Source organism: Papio anubis, chromosome 1 (genome assembly GCF_008728515.1).
Source record: "Papio anubis isolate 15944 chromosome 1, Panubis1.0, whole genome shotgun sequence".
Classification (NCBI taxonomy): domain Eukaryota; kingdom Metazoa; phylum Chordata; class Mammalia; order Primates; family Cercopithecidae; genus Papio; species Papio anubis.
The window spans coordinates 92,480,871-92,503,759 of NC_044976.1; the positions used below are offsets into that span (position 1 = coordinate 92,480,871).

Consider the following 22,889-nt stretch of genomic DNA (forward strand, 5'->3'; position numbering starts at 1 on the left):
CTACTTCACTCCAGCCTGGGTGACAGAGCAAGACTCCATCTCAAAAAACAAACAAAGAAATTGCTGTTAGAAGTTATCTCCAGGTCTTTGGTTAACAGATTATTCCACTTTCTTCTTTACAGTTTATAAATATATGCATCTTCCACAGCAATTACTCTTTTATTGTTACCATTTAAAAAAAAAAAAAACACACACACACTTTTGACAATTAGCCCTCAAGTTTTCCCTGAGCACAGGGAAAGCATCTCCCAGGATGAATACTAAAAGTGGTTATGACTGATGAAATGTTCACCTCTTCCCATCCATCTCTCAAAGTCTCAGACAGGAAACTGGCCCACATTAGCACACTCTGATGCCAGGTCAGGAACCCTAGGACACTTTCATGGCTTCAAAAATGTTCATGAAAACCTCACGTCCCTGCAGCATCATCCTGCTCCATGCATGCCAAGGCCCACGGTCAGCAGCCTTTCGAAATTCTACACAAGTTCCAGGACCCTCTACAGACACCAGGTGAACTAAGGTATCACCTCTGCCCAGATAGGACTGGCTAGGGAGTTAATCAGCACTGTGCAAATACTGTCCAAAGCTCTCTGGTCATTCAAATCAACTCATTTCTGACTAGTGGAATTGAGTGGGCATTTAACTCTAATATACTCCCATTAGGCTAAAGATATGTAGAACAGAGCGGTACACTGGTGCTAAAATTCATTTACATTCATTTGGTTCATCGGTTCATCTTACAGATAAGAAACCAAGACCCAGAGAGGTGAAGTCATTTGTCCAAGGTCAGAACTCAAATCTGATTCCTGGGCCAGTGTCTTTTGTCTCTAACAGAATTTTTGAAGGAAGATAATTAGGGTGTCTCAGCTCTTTGGGTTGCAGGAAACAGAATCCCAATTTTAAGCCAAAAGAAAAAGTTTTCAGAAAAAAGAAAGACTAGAATCCAAGGGCAAGAAGTACAGCTTGTGAAGGACCAAAGCACAGTCACGAAAGCTGATGGGGACACAATCAACTTCTCTCGCTTTTCCTTCTTCTCTGCAGCAGACTGGCCAATGTGGCTTCCAGATCGACCCTGAAGGTGTGGGACATCCCTCAGCATGAGAGGATGGGTTCTATAGGACAGATACAGGGTCTGGGGCAGCATAAAACTAAGTGGAGAAGGGTGAACGCTGTAGCAGGGAAGAAAGGGAGGGTTGTGAAGTCTGACTGATATGGAATGCCTTCTGGGCTTTGCATGGAGCTGTGTACACTATTAGTATTGTCCTTGCTTTCAAAGACAGAGGGTGAGGCTCCAAGCACTGAAGCACGCAGCTGCTAAGTATCAGAGATAGAAATACGTTCAAACACCAGGTCTCTTTCCTCTTAGTTTTAAGACTCTTCCCTTTCCTTTATGCTTCTCTATTATGTAAAATAATCCTCCTGGCTTTGGGGCTTTAGAACAAATCCAACCTATTTCCATTCTTTGGATAGAACCATTTTCCATTCTTTGGAAAGAACTGTTTTTAACCGATGCTCCAATGCTTGGGAACCAGTCACCTGGCCTGTGAGCTTCTTCCACAGGTAATCCTGGCTCTCTGGGTTCAGAAACCAATGCTGAAAAGAAACGTACTCACTACTTATGCAGTGGCTCCAACCATTTCCTGTCATTTGTTATACATTCTGGAGTGTGCTAGAAACAGCTCGTACTGGCTCCCAAGAGCCAACTGTTACAGTTTTGGAATTTTACAAGCTAGTTGACATCCTGTTGTTAGCTTGAAATCGGCCATTATGAGAGAATTTTATAGGTTGGAAATTGACATTCGCTACAAATCAGGGCTCTCCTGAGTCCCAGCCTGTTGGTAAACGTTTCCCAGCACACCACTGTCTCCATCTGCCCACTTGCTGCCTAGGAGACTTTTGAATATGTTCACCTGAAAGCTCACACTTAATTTTCAGTAATAAATGTCCTGTAAATACATTTAATGGATTGATTTCTTTAAAAACATCTTTGAAGACTTGAATGCTTCCTATCAATTTTGGTGGTAACTCAAGGCCAAAAGTCTAATAGAACAAATGGATTCTTCGTGTAACTCTACTTCCCACTTAGCTAGAATGCTTAGACTCCCTTATTTTCCATGCACCCTTGCCATCCCCTTTCCCCAGGCCCTTCCCTCCCAGGAAGCCCACCGCTGGGACCTCCTGTCTAGTTTTCCCACCTCAAGTCTCCCCCTCTCCTATCTGCCCTTCATACCTCTACCAGGTCAATCTTTTGAAAGCCCTCTCTCTGTCATGTCTCCACCATAGGGTCTGCACCACCTGCCAAATGTGATCCAAACTCTTGACCTGGCACTCAGGCCCTTCAACTACCTTTCTGCCTACCATTTCCCTGGGGAACCCAAATGACAAACTGGACTGGACTGTTTTCTGTGTCTTTGCTTCCTTAGAAGGCCCTCCTCTACCCCAGCTCCTCTGAAACCCAGTTTAAGTAGCATTTCATCCATGAGGCTGTCTGTCCCTAATCCCTACTGCCCAGCTAGAGGTACCGCAGGGTCAACCCTGGACCTCTTTGAATGTGACTCTCACATGTTCCTCACAGGCATTACTCCTCCAGGGTGGGCTGGACACAACCATCTGTGACACCACTGCAACTCACAGTGTGGTCCAGACCAGCAGCACCAGGTAGTTTGTTAGAAATGTAAATTCTCTACCCCCCATCCCAGGCCTAAAAGAATCAGAATTCCGATAGTCCTCCAAGTTCTAACACACATCATTGTCTATATCATTCCCATCGGCTTTTTCTACTCTATGTCCTTTTTCATGGCTACCCCTCCTAGCAGTCTTTTTACTGTTAATATTTCCCCTGCTCATTCAGATTTCAGCAGTCTTACCTTTTGGAAGGATTGCCCCAGCAAAGCTGTAGGTGGTGGTTCCACCCTGCATTCCTTCCCACGATGACCCTCCTTTCTCCTTCTCTGTATTTCACAGGCCCTGGAATGCTCCCTGTGTCCCCAGCCCCCAGAGCTCCATTCTGCCTTCAGCTTGGTCCAGTGTTCCTCCTCTGCCTATAGGTGTGAATTATATTCACTCCCTCAAAATGTTTAAGCAAAGGCTGTCTCCTAGGTCAGATAAATCTATTATCAGGTAAGCTTTGTGTGCAGTCACTCTGGCCAGTCCAGGGCAAAGGTCAGCACTCCACAGTGGTCTGAAGCCACACTTTACTAAAAAGAGGCCTCTCCTCACTGTCCCCACCCTCTCACTGAGAAAGCTTTCACTGACTCAAATTGGCTGTGGCCACCACAAGGCCAAAGCTCTGGAAAACTAGGACAGTTTCTCTCTCTCTCTCATTCACTTTTAATACGGATACAATTTAAAAGTTACAGAAAAATTGTAAGTATAGTATAAGGGACTTCCATGTGCCCTTTGCCCAGATTCACCTATTGCTTACATTTTGCTCCATTTCTTTTGTGACCTTATCACTATCTCTGTGTTCTTTCTTGACTATTTTAAAGCTAGTTGGAGACATTGTACTCCTTTACCCCTTAATATTTCTGAGATCAAAGACATTCTGTTATGTAAACATATTATGATTACAACTTTAGGAAACTTAACATTGATACAATACTACTATCTAAACCACAGTTCAAATTCAGATCATATCAATTGTCCTAATAATGTCCTTTATATTTTGTATTGCTTTTTTCTCAGCCCAGGATCCAATGAAAGATCATTTATTGCATTTAATTGCATTTAGCTGTATGGCCCTCCTTTAACCTGGAACAGTTCTGCCTTTCTTTAACCTTTTGGACCTTAGCAATTTTGAAGGGTACTAGCCAGTTGCTTAATAGACTGCCCCTGATTTTGAGTTTATCTGGTATTTCAGGATTAGGTTTAGGTAAGCTTTTTATGACAGGAAAATCACAGAATTGATGTTGGATCCTTTTCAGTGTATCTTGTCAGGGATCAGGGAGCCCATGGTGACATATGCCCCAATACTGGTATGTTAGCTTTGATCGCTGCAAAGGCAGTAAATGGCCTCTTGGTGGAGGCTGTCCTCTGCTGGTTATTCTCAACATTGCGTCACTCCTTGGCCTTTTGGCTAAGATCAAGTGTATTCTCAACATTGCAGCTGCTATGCCTCTGCTGATGTGATTGACAAAGGACCAGATGCCCTGAGTACGAACTCTGACACTCCACTGGTTGTGTGACCTTAGGCAAGTTATTCAGCCTTATTGAACCTCAATTTCCACATCTCACAGGATGGTGAGGGTGAAGGGGTCCCACAGAGATGGTCATGCAGTGTATTCCTAAGCTAAAGTCTGCACTGGCTGCTAATGACTTCTGGGCGGGCAGGGCCTGGTGGTCCCTGGAGTGCCAAAGCTGCTCTTCAGGACTCACGTCCACTACCCGCAAAACCTCCAGTGGGCTTGGGATCTGCCTTTGTCGCTGTTGTGAAGGAACTCTGGGCAGCCCCCAGGGAGAAGGAGGCCTGGCCTTTAGTGTTTCTGCCCTGTGGGCCCATCTGGGGGTCACCACTGGTGTGTGTACCAGCTGTTACATCGGCATCCACTGGGTTAACAGCCACACAGCTGCTCCCAGGCTGATATGCACCTGTGAGATTGAACACAGCTCCTGTGTGGCAGCCAGCAGAGGAGGCGCATGCATCCCTTGACTCCCACAAACCAGGCGTCAAACGGATTTTATCCACAGGGCTTTCACCTGAACTAACCCAGGGATTCTGTCTTAAAAGACGGAGTGCAAACTCTGCTCTTACCTAGACTTTAGGTTTCTGTCCACATTTTATGTACAACCTCAGAAGCTTAAGTGCACCCCCACACATTTCTTCCTCCTTGCCTGCCTGCCTTCTTTCCTACTTTTAATAACTATTTATGGAGCACCAGGCGCTGCATTAGGGCTATATGGAGAGCACAATATACAACTTGCCCCACAGAGCTACAGTTTATTAGGTAAAGGAAACAAGCTGAGCAACAATTATATCACACCTGAGATCCCTGGGCTGTCTGAGCAGGCATTCAGGTCCCACTGGGCCTCTTGGCTGCACTTATCACCTCCGAGGTGGCCCAGAGCTGCCTCCTCCTCATTATCGCTTTATATTTATTCAGTGCTTTCCCAGGATGCCAGTGAGATGCATTTTATAGGCCCCGGGGAGAAGCTCAGAGACGGGAAACTATGAGAAATAAGCAGATCAAGAAGGAGAGAAAGAAGAGAAACATTTCTCAGCATAAACATAATTAGTTGTTTCTTTTCTTACTCAAATTTACTCTTCAGAACAGAGGTGTCTGCAGTAGTGAACTTGAGCCTTTCTCTGTGGGGTCTCCATATTTTGGGGATCTTGGGATTCCTGGGGATTGATGACTCAACGAATGGAATTAGGAGCATGTTCAGAGGAATGTCTTACACGTAGCAGGTGATCAGTAAATGCTGAACATAAAGTGAACCTCACTTGGTAAAGCTGGTGCTGCAGGTTGTGAGAGGTGGGGCTTCGTGAAGCAGGGAAGCAGCCCTCCACAGTAGGCACATGATATAAACTAGCTGCACAGGAAGCCCCCTATGACTAGTTTATTCTATCACTGTAGGATAATTTTTGCTCAGGAATTGACAGGAGAATAGAGTTTTATGTTTTCTCATGATCATATCCTCCAAGCAATATTTTGAAATTATGCTGCAATTTCTAGCTTTGCTTTCATCGGTGAATAATTCACAAAATCCTTTAGAAATTAAAACTCTGGGCTGGGCACGGTGGCTCACACTTGTAATCCCAGCACTTTGGGAGGCTGCAGCGAGCGAATCATGAGGTCAGGAGTTCGAGACTATCCTGGCCAACACAGTGAAACCCCGTCTCTACTAAAAATACAAAAATTAGCTGGGTGTGGTGGCGGGCGCCTGTAATCCCAGTTACTCAGGAGGCTGAGACAGGAGAATCACTCGAACCCAGGAGGCAGAGGTTGCAGTGAGCCAAGGTTGTACCACTGCATTCTAGCCTGGGCAACAGAGCTAGACTCTGTCTCAAAAAAAAAAAAAAAAAAAAAAAGAATGAAATTAAAACTCTGTTTATAACAAGCAATAGATGGTAATATTGAAGGCATTTAAGCTATTGCCCACTGAATTCTTGATTGACAATGTCAAAACAACCACCATAGCTAGGAACAAGATATTCAGGAATGTAACAAAAAATGAAGATAGAACAAAACAAAACCCCCCAAACTAAAACTATCTTAGCTATACTTACAAAAACAGGTGCTAACTTGTATTTTGCTGAAGTCCTGAAACTGCCTTCAGGGGCAGGCAAGTAATCAGTACATTAAACCACACCCCTCCTCCCCGCAAAAAAAAAAAAAAGTTATAACAATAGAACTAGCTTCTCTGTCCTGAGCTTGGGAGGGCAATAACTTCCTGGATGGTTCCGCAATATCTGCCTCTCGGCCATCTGTTTCCCTGGTCCCTCCACATCCTGTTCAACCAACACTGTTCTGGTAACAGGAATCCCTGCTTCTGCTTTATGTTATCTTTTCAGCTTCCTGTCGTGTTTCTGCAGGAGTTTGATTTAGCCTTATATGTGAGCAGGCACTTGTGAGTATGAGGGAAGGAATGGGCCGCTGGGCATCAAAGCAGGGGTTGAAAGGGGTCACCCCCAGTGCGGGGGCAGCAGGCACCATGGTCTGGCATTGCTCTCTGGTTCTCAGGGCTGAGAGCCCACCATTCCCAGTGGGTCACTTTCATGGTTTTTGAAAGCTACCATTTATTGAGTACTATGCTAAGTATTTTACATATGTTATCATATTATCTCACTGTATTAACCTCACAGACATTCCAGGAGACAACTTTTTTCTTTTTCTCTCATTTACAGATGAGGAAATGAGTCTGAAAGTTGAGTGTCACGGCCTTTCATACAGTTCAGAAGTGGCAGAGGTAGAGGTGGAAGTCAGGCTGGCTCTAAAGCCTGTGCCCTTAGCCATTTGGTTCTCTGACCTTCCCTGTGCTTCTCCATGTCATCTCTGGCAGCATTCCCAATCTTACTCCTCTTCTATTCTCCTTCCCTGTAAGGCTCTGAGTTGCTTCCCAGCTTAAGGTGATATCCGTGCACAAACTACATATGACATTCTCCATCCTGGCTTTGACTGGCTGCAGCTGACTAGCCCTGTTTACCTGCCACGTCCCTGCCTATCACCTTTGCAGTATTTTGCCCCACAGCACTTTTTGCCAAGGGGCTCTCCTCCTCTGTGCTTTCCTACCCTCCCAGTTCACCTTCCCCTAGACCTCCTAAGCCCTCTTGGCTCTGCCAGTCCCAAAGAAGCTTTGCTCCCTATCGCCCCACACCACACAAAGCTCCCCAGCCTACCGAGGCTTTGGTGACTGCTCCCTCCTTAGTGGTGAAGACTGGTTCTCAGGGCCCCTGGTTTGGTTGTCAACCACCTGCCACTTTACAGTACTCTTAATACTGCTGACTTTGCTATTTTATTTTTCGTATGCTAGTGCTTTCCATAATTAGATTATAAGCTCCTTGAGTGCCAAGTGTCTCTTTTTGTACTTCGTGACAGTTTTCTTAACACCTACGTCAGTGCTTTACACACACAAAGAGTTCAGAAATATCTGTTGGTTTCTGTGATTATATTCATGAGAGACTGATATCAGCACCGCTAGCCAGGATCAGACTAAAGCACAAGTGCCGCAAAGCTGATGTTAATCTTCAATGCCTACTGCCTCCTTCTCAGGGCCTTCCTCTGCTTCCTACAAGCTAAATATCTTGGTCTATGCCTACCACACAAGCCCCCACCTCAGGCCTGCTCTGATTCAATGCTGTGCACCTGGGCTGTCTACTGTCATGGTTGTCGGCATCTCCAGAGCGGAAGTGTCTGGGTTTGTATCCCATTCTGCCACTTCCCAGCTGTGATCTAAGCAAACTACTTAACCACTCAGAGCCTGTTTTCTCACCTGTAAAATGGGAGGTATTTACTGAGGACCAGGCATTTGTTTCATTATATGACAGGCATTATTCTAGGTGCTGGGTATAAAACAAATTCTCATCATCAGGGAGCTTACATTCTAGTGGAGAGACACAGACAGGTAATGAAGTAAACATAGTTTCTCAGAGAGTGGTAAGTGGAGGAGAGTAAGTGGGTGGGTGATGAACGGTTTTAAAGAGCAGGCTAAGGAGGCACTGGAATACAGCCCCGTGGGTCAGTAATGATTAAATGCGCAAATGAGTGTAAGCACCTAAAACAGTGGTTGGTACATAGTTAAGTGCTGAAGAATTGTTAGATATGTATACATGATATTTTTATAAATAGAAAAGTATCAATTAAATGTTATAATTGTGTTGAGATAGAAAGGCACTGATCCACATGTTGTTATAATCATATTATCTGTGGGTTGTCCTTTTTTTTTTCCCTGAGAGAGAGTCTCGCTCTGTCGCTAGGCTAGAGTGCAGTGGCGTGATCTCAGCTCACTGCAATCTCTGTCTCCGCAGTTCAAGCCATTCTCCTGCCTCAGGCTCCCAAGTAGCTGGGATTACAGGCGCGTGCTGCCACACCCAGATAATTTTTGTATTTTTAGTAGAGACGGGGTTTCACCATGTTGGCCAGGATGGTCTCAATCTCTCGTGATACGCCTGCCTCGGCCTCCCGAAGTGCTGGGATTACAGGTGTAAGCCACAGCACCCAGCTGGGTTGCCCATTTTAAACTGACTTTGCTAACCAATTCATACTTCAGGAGCACCTTCCCTGGCCACTCTTCCCACTGGTTACCAAGCCCACTTGCTTTTGCTTTTAACTATTAAAATGCATGTGCCTTAGAGAAAGATACAAAGGTAGGTTGCTTCCTATTCTTAGCTCTGTTCTGGATCTTTTATTTTTATTTTTTGAGGAATAAACTTACTACTTGAAAGTGGATTAAAATTCTAATCCTAAAATGTGACCTGTATTAAATATTGGACCTTTGCAACTTAACAGAGAAAATTCAGGCAGATGCTGCTAGATGCGAGTATCTTTTCACCTACCACAAACACTATAACTTTGCCAGATTTATTTATCTATTTCCTGTTATTTATTTATTTTTCTTTCCAACTTTTATTTTAGGTTCAGGGGTACAAATGCAGGTTTGTTACATGGGTAAATTGTGCGTCGCGGGGGTTTGGTGGACAGATTATTTCATCACCCAGGTAATGGGCATCATACCTGATAGACAGTTTTCTGATCCTCACCCTCCTCCTACCCTCCACCCTCAAGTAGGTCTCAGGGTCTGTTGTTCCCTCCTTTGTGTCCATGTATACTCAATGTTTAGCTCCATTTATAAGTGAAAACATGTGGTATTTGGTTTTCTGTTCCGGCATTAATTTGCTTAGAAGCCAGATTTATTTAACAGTAAACTCTAAACCCAGACAGAACGCACTCACACCAACACAGTTGAAGATGCTACTCAAGTATCCAGAGTCCATCGGTACCTCAATTTCTGCAGAAATTGGTAAGAATACCAAAAGAAAAACTAGTTTTTGATGCTCTTAATACTTCTGACACCAAAATGTGTAGGTTTTCCAAACTAAGTACTTCTTCAATTCTCTGCAGACACCAACTAGGATCTTACCATTTAACTCAATTCTGATACTAACTACCTGGAATTAGCACAAACCCCACAGGTTAAGGGATCAGCCCCATAAAACTGACCCCCATTTCAGATGCCAATCACAAGTCTCAGGTCTCCTGTATTCCTGACTGACCAGCTATAAATTGGGGGTTCCCAAAATCCCCTCCTCAGGTTCAAACATTTGCTATAGTGCTTCTCATAACTCAGTGAAACACTTTGCTTACTCTGATTAGTTTATTATGGAGACTACAACTCTAGGAGCAGCCAATGAAAGAGATGCATAGGTCAAGATATGTGGGAGGAGGTGAGATGCTTCCACGCTCTCTCTGGGCATTTGCCTTCCTGATATGTGGCTGTGTTCACCAACCTGGAAGCCCTCTGAATCACATTGTTTAGGGTTTTTGTGGAGGTTCCATTACATACGTATGATTGATTAAATCAGGGGCCATTGGTGATTGGACTCAGTCTCCAACTCCCCTCTTCCCAGAGGACAGAGGATGGGGCTGAAAGTTCCAACCCTCTAATAGTAAGCTTGGTTCCTCTGGTAAGCCCACCTCATCCTGAAGCAGTCTAGCTCCCCCACCCCCACCCCCACCCAACCTAGAGTCACCTCATTAGCATTACAAATTGACATCTTATCTCTCCAGAAATTCCAAGGGTGTTAGAAGCTCTTATATCAGGAACTAGGGTCCAAGACCTAGTTATATTATATATACAAAAAAATACTCCCGTCACCCCTACCTCTCTGGAAATTACAAGCGTTTAAGGAGATCTGTGCTAGGAACTGGGGCAGAGACCAAATGTATATTTCTTATTATGTCACAAGTACATAAGAGCCTTACTTCAAATCACCATTTGCCTCTTGAAGGTCTTTCTTCAACACTGAGGGGTATGGGGAGGGTAAATCGGCTGTCCTCCCTTGAGATTCCCTCAGGGATCCTTCTAACCCAGATTCCACTGAAGTTCAGAGATTAGAGGGCAGGAATCTCCTGCAGAGGCCAGGAGCAGAGCCTCCTCTGACCTCACCAAGGAGATGACCAATAAGGGAAGGGCCTGTAGAGAGCTCTGTGAAATTGTGGGTGGATGTCTTCGATTTCTCTTTAGAGATAGCCCTTGGATGCAGACAGAGTTCAGAGGTGGTGATAAAGAAACCTTCAAAAATGTCTACGGTACACACCATGCTGTTTGCCCACACTAAATACCGTAGCCCCAAAGACTACAGGGGCCTTTCAACATGCAGTTAGTGGGTGGTGAAATGTTAGGGCCATTTGAAAAGTGAGCAGATGTCTTGGAATCACATTTTGGCATGAGGTTGCTCTATTTGTATGTGTGTTTACAGTTGCCCCTCCGTGAGGATGCTAATAATAACCACCACCAAATAAAAAGAATTGCATTTACTGAGCACTACACATATACTTAGCACAGTACTCCATGTGTTGTGCTAAGCATTTAGCATACCTTATAATCCTCACAAAAATTTAATGAAGTAGGTACTATTATTAGACCCATTTTTACCATTATTTTGCCCATTTCACAGAAGAAGAATCAATTAGGAGCAATCAATTAGATTGCTCAGAGAGTTAAATATCTTGCCTGAGGTCACCCAGCCTGTAAGCATGAGAGCTTGGCTGTATGCTTTCTGCACCTTGTATTTAACCACTGTACCAATCTGCAATAACTGAGCCACTTGCAAAGGAGCACAAAGGAGCGGGGGCCAAGCAAGGTTAGGGAAGCTGGGATATGCTTGAGGAGAGTGTTAGTATAGCAAGGGCTGTCTCAAAGAACAAGGCAGGAAGGGCCAGAAACAGTGTGGGCAAGGGCACTGAGGCATTAAAGAACTGAGAAGGTTCAGATGAACATTGCAATCCATCTTTGTGGTGTTTTTTTGTTTTTTTGCGACAGTCTCACTCTATCACCCAGGATGGAGTGCAGTGGTGTGATCTCGGCTCACTGCAACCTGCACCTCCTGGGTTCAAGCGATTCTCCTGCCTCAGCCTTCCAAGTAGCTGAGATTACAGGCACGCACCATCTCGCATGGCAATGTTTTTTTTTTTTTTTTTTTTTTTTTTTTTGAGACAGAGTTTTGCTCTTGTTGTCCAGCCTGGAGTGCAATGGTGCGGTCTCGGCTCACTGCAACCTCTGTCTCCCCGGTTCAGGCGATGCTCCTGCGTCAGCCTCCAAAGTAGCTGGGATTACAGGCGTCTGCCACCACGCCTGGCTAATTTTTGTATTTTTAGTAGAGATGGGGTTTTGCCATGTTGCCCAGGATGGTCTTGAATTCTGAGCGCAAAGTAATCTGCCCACCTTGGCCTCCTAAAGTGCTGGGATTACAGGCATGAGCCACCATGCCCAGCCAGCAATACTTTGGATATGGCTGGAGAAAGGCACTTGAGTATTGTTGAAAAGATGAGGGTGAAGGAGCAGGCAGGGACCTGAACATGAAGGGCCTTTTATGTCTTGCTACAGAGTTTGATTTTTTTTTTTTTTTTTTCCTGAAAGTGAGACAAAGTTATCTGTAACAGACACCTGTGGTTGTGTACCCATCAACTCATCACTATTGACTCTTGATTCATTGACTAACAGAGCTCCCTTTTTAGATCAGGAAATCTGCTCCACCCCTGGCCCTGTGCTTCTTAGAGGCAACCATGGAAATCCAGTTCCCTTGGCAGTGAGTTAGGAAGAGGCATCACTCAAGTCCAGCCCATAAGTCGTGAAGGCGATCTGCTGGAGCCCTGAGAAGGGTCCCCTCCCTGTTGTAGATGCACAGGGAGGAGTGTCTCTCCTCCTGCTGAGTGCTGTGGTATCTGTGGTATCTGGATGCAGTAGCCATCACGCCACTCTGAAGGGGTGCAGCCTGGAAACGACAGAGCTGAAAGAGGGGAAGAACTTGGGCTCCTGGGAGTCAATCACTCAACCTACCAGGAGGCACCTTCCCCAGGTTACTTGCTGGGTGAGGTGCTAAGGGTCTTTATGACTGTGCCAGCTGAGTCAGGAGTGTAGGAAGGTGAGTGTAGGAAGGTGAGTGTAGGAAGGGGAAGCTGGTGGAAAGAATACAGTTAGGAGGCAGTGGTCTCTTCTTCTGGAGCTACCTGCCCTCTGCAATCTTCCTTTTCCCTCCCACCCCTGAAGGGATTATTGACTATTTTGGAAATGATGAGTGGAAAAATGCATAAAAGTGTTGTGTAAGTCAAAACGACATTGACAGGCAAAATACTGACTGTATTTCTGCTCTACTAATGCTGTCAGAGAAGACAGCCCCAGCAGCCGCAACCTGGTTGGGAAGCGAAGACAAACAAGAAGCTTGTTTAACATACATAGAAAAGTATCTCATTGTTTTTTTGTTGTTGTTATTGTTTTTTGAGACAGAGTCTCACTCTGCGGCCAGGCTGGAGTGCAGTGACATGATCTCGGCTCACTGCAACCTCTGACTTCTTGGTTTAAGCGATTCTCCTGCCTCAGCCTCCCAAGTAGCTGGGATTACAGGCACGCGCCACCATGCCCAGCTAATTTTTGTATTTTAGTAGAGACAGGGTTTCACCATGTTGGCCAGGATGGTCTTAATCTCCTGATCTCGTGATCCACCTTCCTCGGCCTCCCAAAGTGCTGGGATTACAGGTATGAGCCAACGCACCCAACCAAAAAGTATCTCATTGTTTACTTGTCTGTCACCCCTCACTAGAAGGTAACCTAGAATATAAACTAGAATCCGGAAGATCAGGGAGTCTGTCTTGTTTGCGGTATTCCTAGTAGACATTCAACTACTGTTTGTTGAGTGAACAAATGAACCCTCAGCCACTACCCTAGGTCTGGCCAACGTGGCCTGGCCAACTTTACCACATCCTCTCTACATCTTGCCTAAAGTGCCTCCTTCATTACCATTGCAAACTCTTCCTCCAAGCACCGTTTAGGACTCCTAAAGAACAAAACAGTATGGACACAAACAGCTTTTGTCCACATTTTCCCTCAGAACCCCTAGTGCTGCTACCCTCTCTAAAGCACTGTTGGCACTGAACACACCGGTCAGGGGCCAGGAGCAGGTGCTCATCCATCCATGGCTGGTGGGTAGGTGGAGGATGACTCCTTCAGCTAAAGGGGCCCATTCTTTCTTCTCCCTCCAAGAGGGCTGGGCTGGGCTCCTCAAACACGCAGGCTACAGGCCTCCAGTGACAACTCTCAGTGCTGGGGAAAACACTGACCAGGGTCCAGCAACTCTCCTTGCATCCCTGACCTTACCCCCACCACCTCTCTCCCTTTGTTCTACCACCTCCTCTTGGCAAAGACCCTCCTCCTTTCTTAGTGGCCCTCTCTTCCTCCTACTCTGTTTCCTGGCTTTATTCCCCCCAGGCTTCCTGTCACACTAACCTCTTTGTCTCCTCTCCCCATTCCTCAGATGACATATTTTTCATGCCCTCTGCAAGCCCAAAGCTGCCCACAGGGCCTTTCTTCTTCATTTCTTCTGTCTCATCAAAAATGCACTTAATTTGAATTTAACCAAGTTTCCCTCTGGGCACTTTGTTCTGTGTGCCCAGGTAGCCTGGGGAGACCATCCCTCTCCATTGGATAACCAAGCCATCCCAAGAAAGAATCTCTGAAAGAGGCAGCTTTGTTGGGCTTGGCTGCGAGCCACCTGCCTGGGTTTTGTTCCAAGCCATACCCATCTGTGGCTCTCTGGTAACCTATCAAAACTCACGAGTGCATACAGAGACCCCCTCAGTGGGTTTAGTCAGCTCTAGAATGGATTCTCTGGGTGATGTATAAGTATATGACATTACCTCCACATCCAAGGTCAAGTTCAGGAAGCAGTACACGCAAAACCTGACACAGTAATACATGATACAATACTGGAGTGCTAATGCCTGTGTCCCCCACTCAGCCTCAGGGTAGTCTCATTTCCAGGGCTGCCAGCTCTGAGTGTCCACTTGGCTGGCAGCTTCCCCCAGCACAGCTGTCCACCTGAAGTGCACTCACCATGGGCAGCCTGGCCTTGAGATCCCATCCTACCCACCCTACTTTCCTTTTAGGAGCTGTATAGCAGCAGCCACCCTTGGCATATTATTCTCCCTCCTACCTACAGGGAGGTTTTTGCAGGCTTGAGCTCCTCCCTGATCAAGAAAAGCAACCTAAACAGTTAAAAGTTAAGGTCTCTTCAGAGAGGAAAGCAGAGGTCACTCCAGCAGGAGACAGTACAATTTCTTTTGTGGAAAGGAAACAGGTCATGCTCCCTGCCTTTCTACACTCTCTGCCTGCCCCTTGCCATGGGGATTCCAGATGCCCCTTTTCTCTACTTTGAGCTCGGCCTTCCATCCTCCTTTCCCAGGGTCAAACCTTTGGAGTCAGCACCCACTGGTGAGGCACTTGACGACCAGCCCCCAGGCCGTGCGAGCAGAGGAGAGGGCATCATTTAAAGGGCCTGCAGCAGCAGAGAGGCTTTCTCTGCTCTGTCTTTGACCCGTCTCTGTTCTGGGTAACTTCACTAACCTGGTCCCTCTAAATCTGTACCTACTTTAGGATCCACCAAGAGTCTGTTTCTGCCCTAATTTGCCCACATGCCAGCTCTCATCTGCTTCCCTGACCACAGTTCCAGCCCAGTGGAACCATTTTTGGTTTGGAGCTGGATTCATCTTTCAAAGCAGAGAGTGAGAAGAAAATTCTCTAACTCTTGATGCACAGAAGGAGTTCAGTAAATGCGAGTTGAATTTGATGAAGAATGAGAGAAGGGAAGACAGGAAGCAAGGGAAAGAGGGGAGAGGGAAGAATAATTCTGTTGTTTAGAGTGCCCTGCCATGGTAAGGACTCCAGAGTCAAGGATTCTGTAAGTTCTGATGCAAAGAGGAGGGCAGTGTCTGGGAGCTTACAGCTTCTCCTGCCAGACTCTGATGTTCCACACCTGCCTCATGAACTTCTCTCCAGACCCTGAAAACACCAGGCACACCACCTCCTGTCTTTATTCATGCTGTCTCTTCTGCCTGAGCTGCACTTTCCTCTCCTCTTCACTTTACTCGTTCCTTCTTCTTCAAGATCAGGTACAAATTTCTTCTGAGACCTTGCCACCCATCCCTTCCCTATCATAGCAGCTGAGGTCCCTTTCTATGGGTCTACCAGTCTTTGCTCCCATTCCTTCTGTGATCTTGACAGGACATATCCATCTCTGTCTATTCATCTCTCCCTTTCACAGCTTCGTTCATCCACGTATTCATTCATACTTCATTCATTGAGGGCCTGCCGTGTGCCAGGAAGTGATCCACATGCTGCCAGGTAGTTTACAGTCCAGTGAGGGAGAAGACTTAAAAAGGAGTTACCAGACAGAGAATGTTTTGATAAGGAAAGTCAGGGTGCTAAGGGAATATATAACAGGAGTTGGGGGCAGAACACTCAGGGAAGATCTCCTAAGGAAAGTACATTGAAGTCGAAACTTGAAGAATGGAGAAACCCATGGCTGGGGAGAGAGGTAGGGGGATGTGCGTGTGCATGCATGTGTGCGAGCATGTGTGTATATGTGCATGCATATGTGTACCTGGGGAGGGCAGGGGTTCCTGTTCAGGCTAAGCATGTGCATGTGCAAAACCTCCCCAGGGAAAGGGACAATATGACAGGGAGGAGTCCTCAGTGGAGGGAAATAAACCTGGAGAGTTAGGTAGGAAGAGATTCTGGAATACCAGGAAGACCATGGTCAATGCCGGCTCCAGAAAGGAAGGGACTGTGACCTATTTGTTTTGTTATTATGGAGCCCCTCAGAGTGCCAGAGCCATACCAGTACCTGAGAGGTGTTTATTGAACAAATAAAGAAATGAAAACACCTTAACTAGAGAAACAGAATTGAAACAGAACGTGGTGTCTAACAAGTGAAACAAAAGCACCTCTACAGGCCAGCTATGCCATCATGAAGGCCATTTCCACCTTTAGCTGGGAGACCAAAAAGTACTGCATCCATCTGGCTGGCACAGGGACAAGTTTGTAATGAGGCACATATGGCATGATTTGAGTTGGTCAGATTTAGCAAAACAGGAGTGTCATTTATCCAAAGCAGGTCTATCTGGAGCCAGTGCGGGAAATCTAAGTGACATTTGCCAGAATGGGACTTTACACAGCAGGGGAGTCTAGCAGACTGTGACCCAGCTCACTCCGAGAGGGCTGTCTCAGCTACTTCCTGCAGCCTTATGGATCTTGGAGGACCAAAGCATTTTGGAGCTGGGCAGGACCCTAGGCATCCTCCCTTGTTCAGCCCCTAATTTTACAAGTGAGGACACTGAGTCCAGAGAGGCTGAGTTACTTACCCTAAGTTAAGGACAAGACCAGGCCAGGTTTCTAGGTCTCCTGATTCTATATCCAGCCTTCTTGTAAACACATCTAAAAGGAAGAAGAAAGGGAGGGAAAGAGAGAGGAAGAGAAGGGAGGAGGGAAAGGAGGAGAGAAAGGAGAAGGGAGGGAAGGAGAAAGTATGTGGGGGAGAGAGAGAGAAGTGATGGCCAGTGTTGGGTCTCAGAAAACAATACCTCAAAGTAAGACACTTTGGCATGCTGAGTACCTCAAACTAAAGGAGACTGGACGGCCTCAGAAGCAGCCCCAGAAGCAAGTTCTCTCTGACCTTCTCCCGCCCTCATGTCTCTTGCCCCTCATTCTTCCCAGTCATAGAAATCACAATTCCTGGCGGGGCATAGTGGTTCACGCCTGTAATCCCAGTGCTTTGGGAGGCAGAAGGCAGGAGGATTGTTTGAACTCAGGAGATTGAGGCTGCAGTGAGCTATGACTGCACCACTGCACACCAGCCTAGACTACAGAGCAAGACCCTGTCTTTACAAACATTAAAAAAAATTAGCTGGGCATGGCAGTGTGAGCCTGTAGTACCAATGACTTGGGAAGCTGAGGCAGGAGGATCACTCACTTGAGCCCAGGAGTTTAAGGTTGCAGTGGGCTGTGACTGCCACCACTGCTCTCCAGCGTGGGCAAAAGAGCAAGACTCTGTCTCTTTAAAAAATATCATAATTCCTCTTCCTCAAGGCAAGTCATAGAAACTAGAATCCCTCTCTTCAAATTAAGCCATAAAACTAGAAATATTACTCTGACCTTCCCCTGCCTTTCTGTGCAGAAGCTAGCCATAAATAAATTCCCTGACCTACCTTGTCTGACTGCAGGTTATCCTTGTTCCAGAGGGGTTCTCCCCTCTGCCTGGGAGGAAGGAATGCTACACAGTAAGACCAAGAAGAATCTGAGCGGACAGGCCTTGCTCAGTTCCTCCTGCTCAAGTTTATTACCTTTAGACCATATCCTTTTTGTGCAACCACATGTCTACACAGCTGTTCATCTTCATCAAATCTATGCATACAAGTAGACAGTTTCCCCTGGGTCTTTGTGTATGCATTTTTGAAGTCTCCTGCATCATGTAAAACTTTTCTTTTTGAGACAGGATCTTGCTCTGTCACCCAGGCTGGAGTGCAGTGGCACAATCTCGGCTCACTAAAACCTCTGCCTCCTGGGTTCAAGCAATCCTAGTGTCTCAGCCTCCCAAGTAGCTAGGACTACAGGCACACACCACCACACCTGGCTAATTTTTGTATTTTTAGTAGAGATGGGGTTTCACCATGTTGCCCAGGTTGGTTTTGAACTCCTGGGCTCAAGTGACCCACCCACCTTTGAAATGGCTCTATTGTCTGGGGTATATGCCCTGGCTTTTGGTCTCACTTGAGAAAGAACTCAGGACATGGACACACATGAGGAGTGGGTTTAAGAGTGGAAAGTTTAATAGAAAAAGAAGAAAAGAGAGAGAAAAAGCTTTCTCATGCTGAGAAAGCAGGTCGCCCAAAAGAGGGTCTCTGGTCTGCAGTGGAATGCAGTTGGTTTTGTACAGGCTTGAGGAGGTGGTGACTGATTTACATAGGGCTCAGGGGATTGGGTTGACCAGGTATGCCATTCACATAGCCCGGGAAAAGACTGGCCCTCCTACCCTAGTCTTTTATTATGCAAATACAGCCACCACCTGGTGGTGGCCATGATACTTGTACACGTGGTTTTACCTGGAGGCTGCCGTGACACCCAAAAACCTGGTGACAAGGAAAAGAGGGTGGGAGATGCCATACTGAATGTACCTGGCTTCCAGTTACAGCTGTCTGCATTTACATATAAAAGTTCCTAGTTTGCATATCTATGCCTTACTTCTCAGGCTGCTTTCTGTTAGAGAAGAAATGGTTTGGGGGCTGCTTTTTATTAAAGGAAAATTCCACCGAGAACTCTCACCCTTTCTAGCTGCCTAAAAATTATTTCTTAATAACTCCTGTATTACCTTGGCCTCCCAAAGTGCTGGGATTACAGGCAAGAGCCACCACACCTGGCCTAAAACATTGATTAAATAAATTTGCTATGCTTTTCCCTTGTTAACTTGTCTTTTGTTATAAAACTGTTGGCTGTGAGCCTCATGATGGGTGAGAAAGGGTACCACACATTTCTGCCCCTACAATGGCTTAGTTCCAGACTTTGTTACTGAAATGGTTTTGATCTGTGTCCCCACCCAAATCTCATGTTCAACTATAATCCTCAGCATTGGAGGTGGGGCCTAGTGGGATGTGACTGGATCATGGGGATGGAATTCTCATGAATGGTTTATCACCATCCCTCCTTGGTACTGTATAATGATAGAGTTCTCACAAGATCTGGTTGTTTAAAAATGTATAGCACCTCCCCACTCACTCTCTCTTCCTCCTACTCTGGCCATGTGAAGTGCTTGCTCCCTCTTTGCCTTTCACCATATTTGTAAGTTTTCTGAGGCCTCCCCAGAAGCCAAGCAGATGCTAGCATCATGCTTCCTGCACAGCCTGTGGAATCATGAGCCAATTAATCCTCTTTTCTTTATAAATTACCCAGTCTGGCCGGGTGTGGTGGCTCATGTCTGTAAACCCAGAACTTTGAGGGGCCGAGGTGAGTGGATCACAAGGTCAGGAGTTCAAGACCAGCCTGGCCAACACGGTGAAACCCCATCTCTACTAAAAATACAAAAATTAGCTGGGCGTGGTGGCATGCGTCTGTCAGGCTTCTGAGCCCAAGCCTGCATGTATACATCCAGATAGCCTGAAGTAACTGAAGAATCACAACGTAAGTGACCTCTCCCCTCCTCCCCAGGCTGCTCCTCGCCAGGCCAAGTCAGGTCCCAATTCTTCCTCAGCCTTTGCTCCCCTACCCTATAATCCTTTTATCATCCCCTCCTCACACTCTGTCTGGCTTACTGTTTCTTTCCACGACTAGCCCTCCCCAACCTGCCCAACAATTTCCTCTTAAAGAGGTACCTGGAGCTGAAGGCATAGCCAAGGGTAATGCTCCTTTTTCTTTATCCAAACTCTCCCAAATCAGTTAGCATTTAGGCTCTTTTTCATTGAATATAAAAACTCAACCCAGTTCACAGCCCATTTGGCAACAACCCTTAGATGCTTTACCACCATAGACCCAGAAGGGCCAGAAGGCTGTCTTATTCTCAACATGTAGAAAAAGCTCCAAAAATTAGATTCCGGCCCTCAAATCCCACAACAGGACTTAATTAACCTCGCCTTCAAGGTGTACAATAATAGAGTAGAGGCGGCCAAGTAGCAAAGTATTTCTAAGTTGAAATTCCTTGCCTCCACTGTGAGACAAACCCCAGCCACATCTCCAGCACACAAGAACTTCCAAATGCCTGAACCGCAGCAGCCAGGCATTCTTCCAGGATCTTGCTTCAAGTGCTGGAAATCTGGCCACTGGACCAAGGAATGCCTGCAGCCCAGGATTCCTCCTAAGCCATGTCCCATCTGTGCAGGACCCCACTGGAAATTGGAGTCCAACCCGGCAGCTACTCCCAGAGCCCCTGGAACTCTGGCCCAAGGCTCTCTGACTCCTTCCCAGATCTTCTCGGCTTAGCGGCTGAAGACTGACACTGCCCAATCACCTCAGAAGCCTACAGGACCATCACAGATACTTTGGGTAACTCTTACAGTGGAGGGTAAGTTCGTCCCCTTCTTAATCAATATGGAGGCTACCCACTCCACATTACCTTCTTTTCAAGGGCTTGTTTCCCTTGCCTCCATAATTATTGTGGGTACTGACGGCCAGGCTTCTAAACCTCTTAAAACTCCCCAACTCTGGTGCCAACTAGGACAACATTCTTTTATGCACTCCTTTTTAGTTATCTCCATCTGTCCAGCTCCCTTATTAGGTCGAGACATTTTAACTAAATTATTTGCTTTCCTGACTATTCCTGGGCTACAGCCATACCTTGTTGACACCTTTTCCCCCAGTTCAAAGCCCCCTTCACATCCTCTCCTTGTATCTCCCCACCTTAATCCACAAGTATAAGACACCTCTACTCCTTCCTTGGCAACAGATGATGCACCCCTTACCATCCCATTAAAACCTGATCACCCTATCGGGGGAACCAGCCCCCAATATTTCAATATAGGTTATTTTCTATTTTCCCTAAGTGTTGGCTGGTCTGAGAAACAAAGAGAAAGAGTACAAAAGAAAGAAATTTTACAGCTGGGTCTCTGGGGGTGACATCACATGTCGACAGCTTCCGTGATGCCCACCTGAACCACAAAACCAGCAAGGTTTTATTAGCAATGTTCAAAGGGGAGGGAGTGTATGAATAGGGTGTGAGTCATAGAGATCACATGCTTCAAAGGCAATAAAATATCACAAGGCAAATGGGGGCAGAGCAAGATCACAAGGCCAGGGTGAAATTAGAATTACTAATGAGGTTCCATGTCCCGCTGTGCACGCATTGTCATTGATAAACATCTTAACAAGAAACAGGGTTCAAGAGCAGAGAACCAGTCTGACTAGAATTCGCCAGGCTGGAATTTCCTAATCCTAGCAAGCCTGGGGGCGCTGCAGGAGACCAGGGCATATTTCATCCTGTATTTACAACTGCATAACACAGACACTCCCAGAGTGGCCATTTTAGAGGCCTCCCCCTGGGAATGCATTCTTTTCCCAGGGATGTTCCTTGCTGAGAAAAAGAATTCAGTGATATTTCTCCTATTCACTTTTGCAGGAACAGAAATATGACTCTGTTCTGCCCAGCCCTGCAGGCAGTCAGACTTTATGGTTATCTCCCTTGTTCCCTGAAAATCACTGTTATCCTGTTTTTTTCAAGGTGCCCAGATTCCATATTGTTCAAACACACATGCTTTACAAACAATTTGTGTAGATAACGCAATCATCACAGGGTCCTGAGGCAACATGTATCCTCAGTTTATGAAGATGATGGGATTAAGAGATTAAAGTAAAGACAGGTATAGGAAATTATAAGAGTATTGATTGGGGAAGTGATAAATGTCCGTGAAATCTTCACAATTTATGTTCAGAGATTGCAGTAAAGACAGGCATAAGAAATTATAAAAGTATTAATTTGGGGAACTAACAAATGCCCATGAAATCTTCACAATTTATGTTCTTCTGCCATGGCTTCAGCTCATCCCTCCGTTCAGGTTCTCTGACTTCCCGCAACATCACCCTTACCCCACTCAATGCCAATATCCCATCCCACAGCATGCTTTAAAAGGATTAAAGCCTGTTATCACTCGCCTGTTACAGCATGGCCTTTTAAAGCCTATAAACTCTCCTTACAATTCCCCCATTTTACCTGTCCAAAAACCGGACAAGTCTTACAAGTTAGTTCAGGATCTGTGCTTTATCAACCAAATTGTCTTGCCTATCCACCCCATGGTGCCAAACCCATATACTCTCCTATCCCTCAATACCTCCCTCCACAATTCTATTCTAGATAAACCTAGCTGACCCCATGGATCCTAAGTCCTTTCCCTACTCCTCTTTCCATTCCTTAAAAACAGCCCTAAAAGCTGCTCCCACACTAGCTCTCCCTAACTCATCCCAACCTTTTTCATTACACACAGCTAAAGTGCAGGGCTGTGTGGTTAGAATTCTTACCCAAGAGCCAGGACTGTGCCCTATAGCCTTCTGTCCAAACAACTTGACCTTACTCTTTCAGCCTAGCCGTCATGTCTGTGTGTGGCGGCTGCCACTGCTTTAATACTTTTAGAGGCCCTCAAAATCACAAACTATGCTCAACTCACTCTCTACAGTTCTCGTAACTTCCAAAATCTATTTTCTTCCTCACATCTGACACCTATACTTTCTGCCCTCCAGCTCCTTTGGCTAAACTCACTCTTTGTTGTGTCTGCCACAATTACCATTGTTCCTGGCATGGACTTCAATCTGGCCTTCCACATTATTCCTGATACCACACTTGACCTCCATGACTACCTCTCTGATCCACCTTACATTCACTCCATTTCCCCATATTTCCTTCTTTCCTGTTCCTCACCCTGATCACA

At 45.9% G+C, this 22,889-nt stretch overlaps 1 long non-coding RNA gene across 1 annotated transcript in view; it reads right to left on the bottom strand.

The window, feature by feature from the left end:
• The window catches only part of LOC116268954, a 34,481-nt gene continuing 11,592 nt past the window's right edge, over positions 1 to 22,889 (bottom strand). Inside the window, exons 2-3 of the long non-coding RNA XR_004176249.1 lie at positions 16,851 to 16,923; positions 1 to 5,164 (exon numbers count right to left, since the gene is read on the bottom strand). This is a non-coding gene — a long non-coding RNA (uncharacterized LOC116268954). The remainder of the gene's footprint in view (positions 5,165 to 16,850; positions 16,924 to 22,889) is intronic.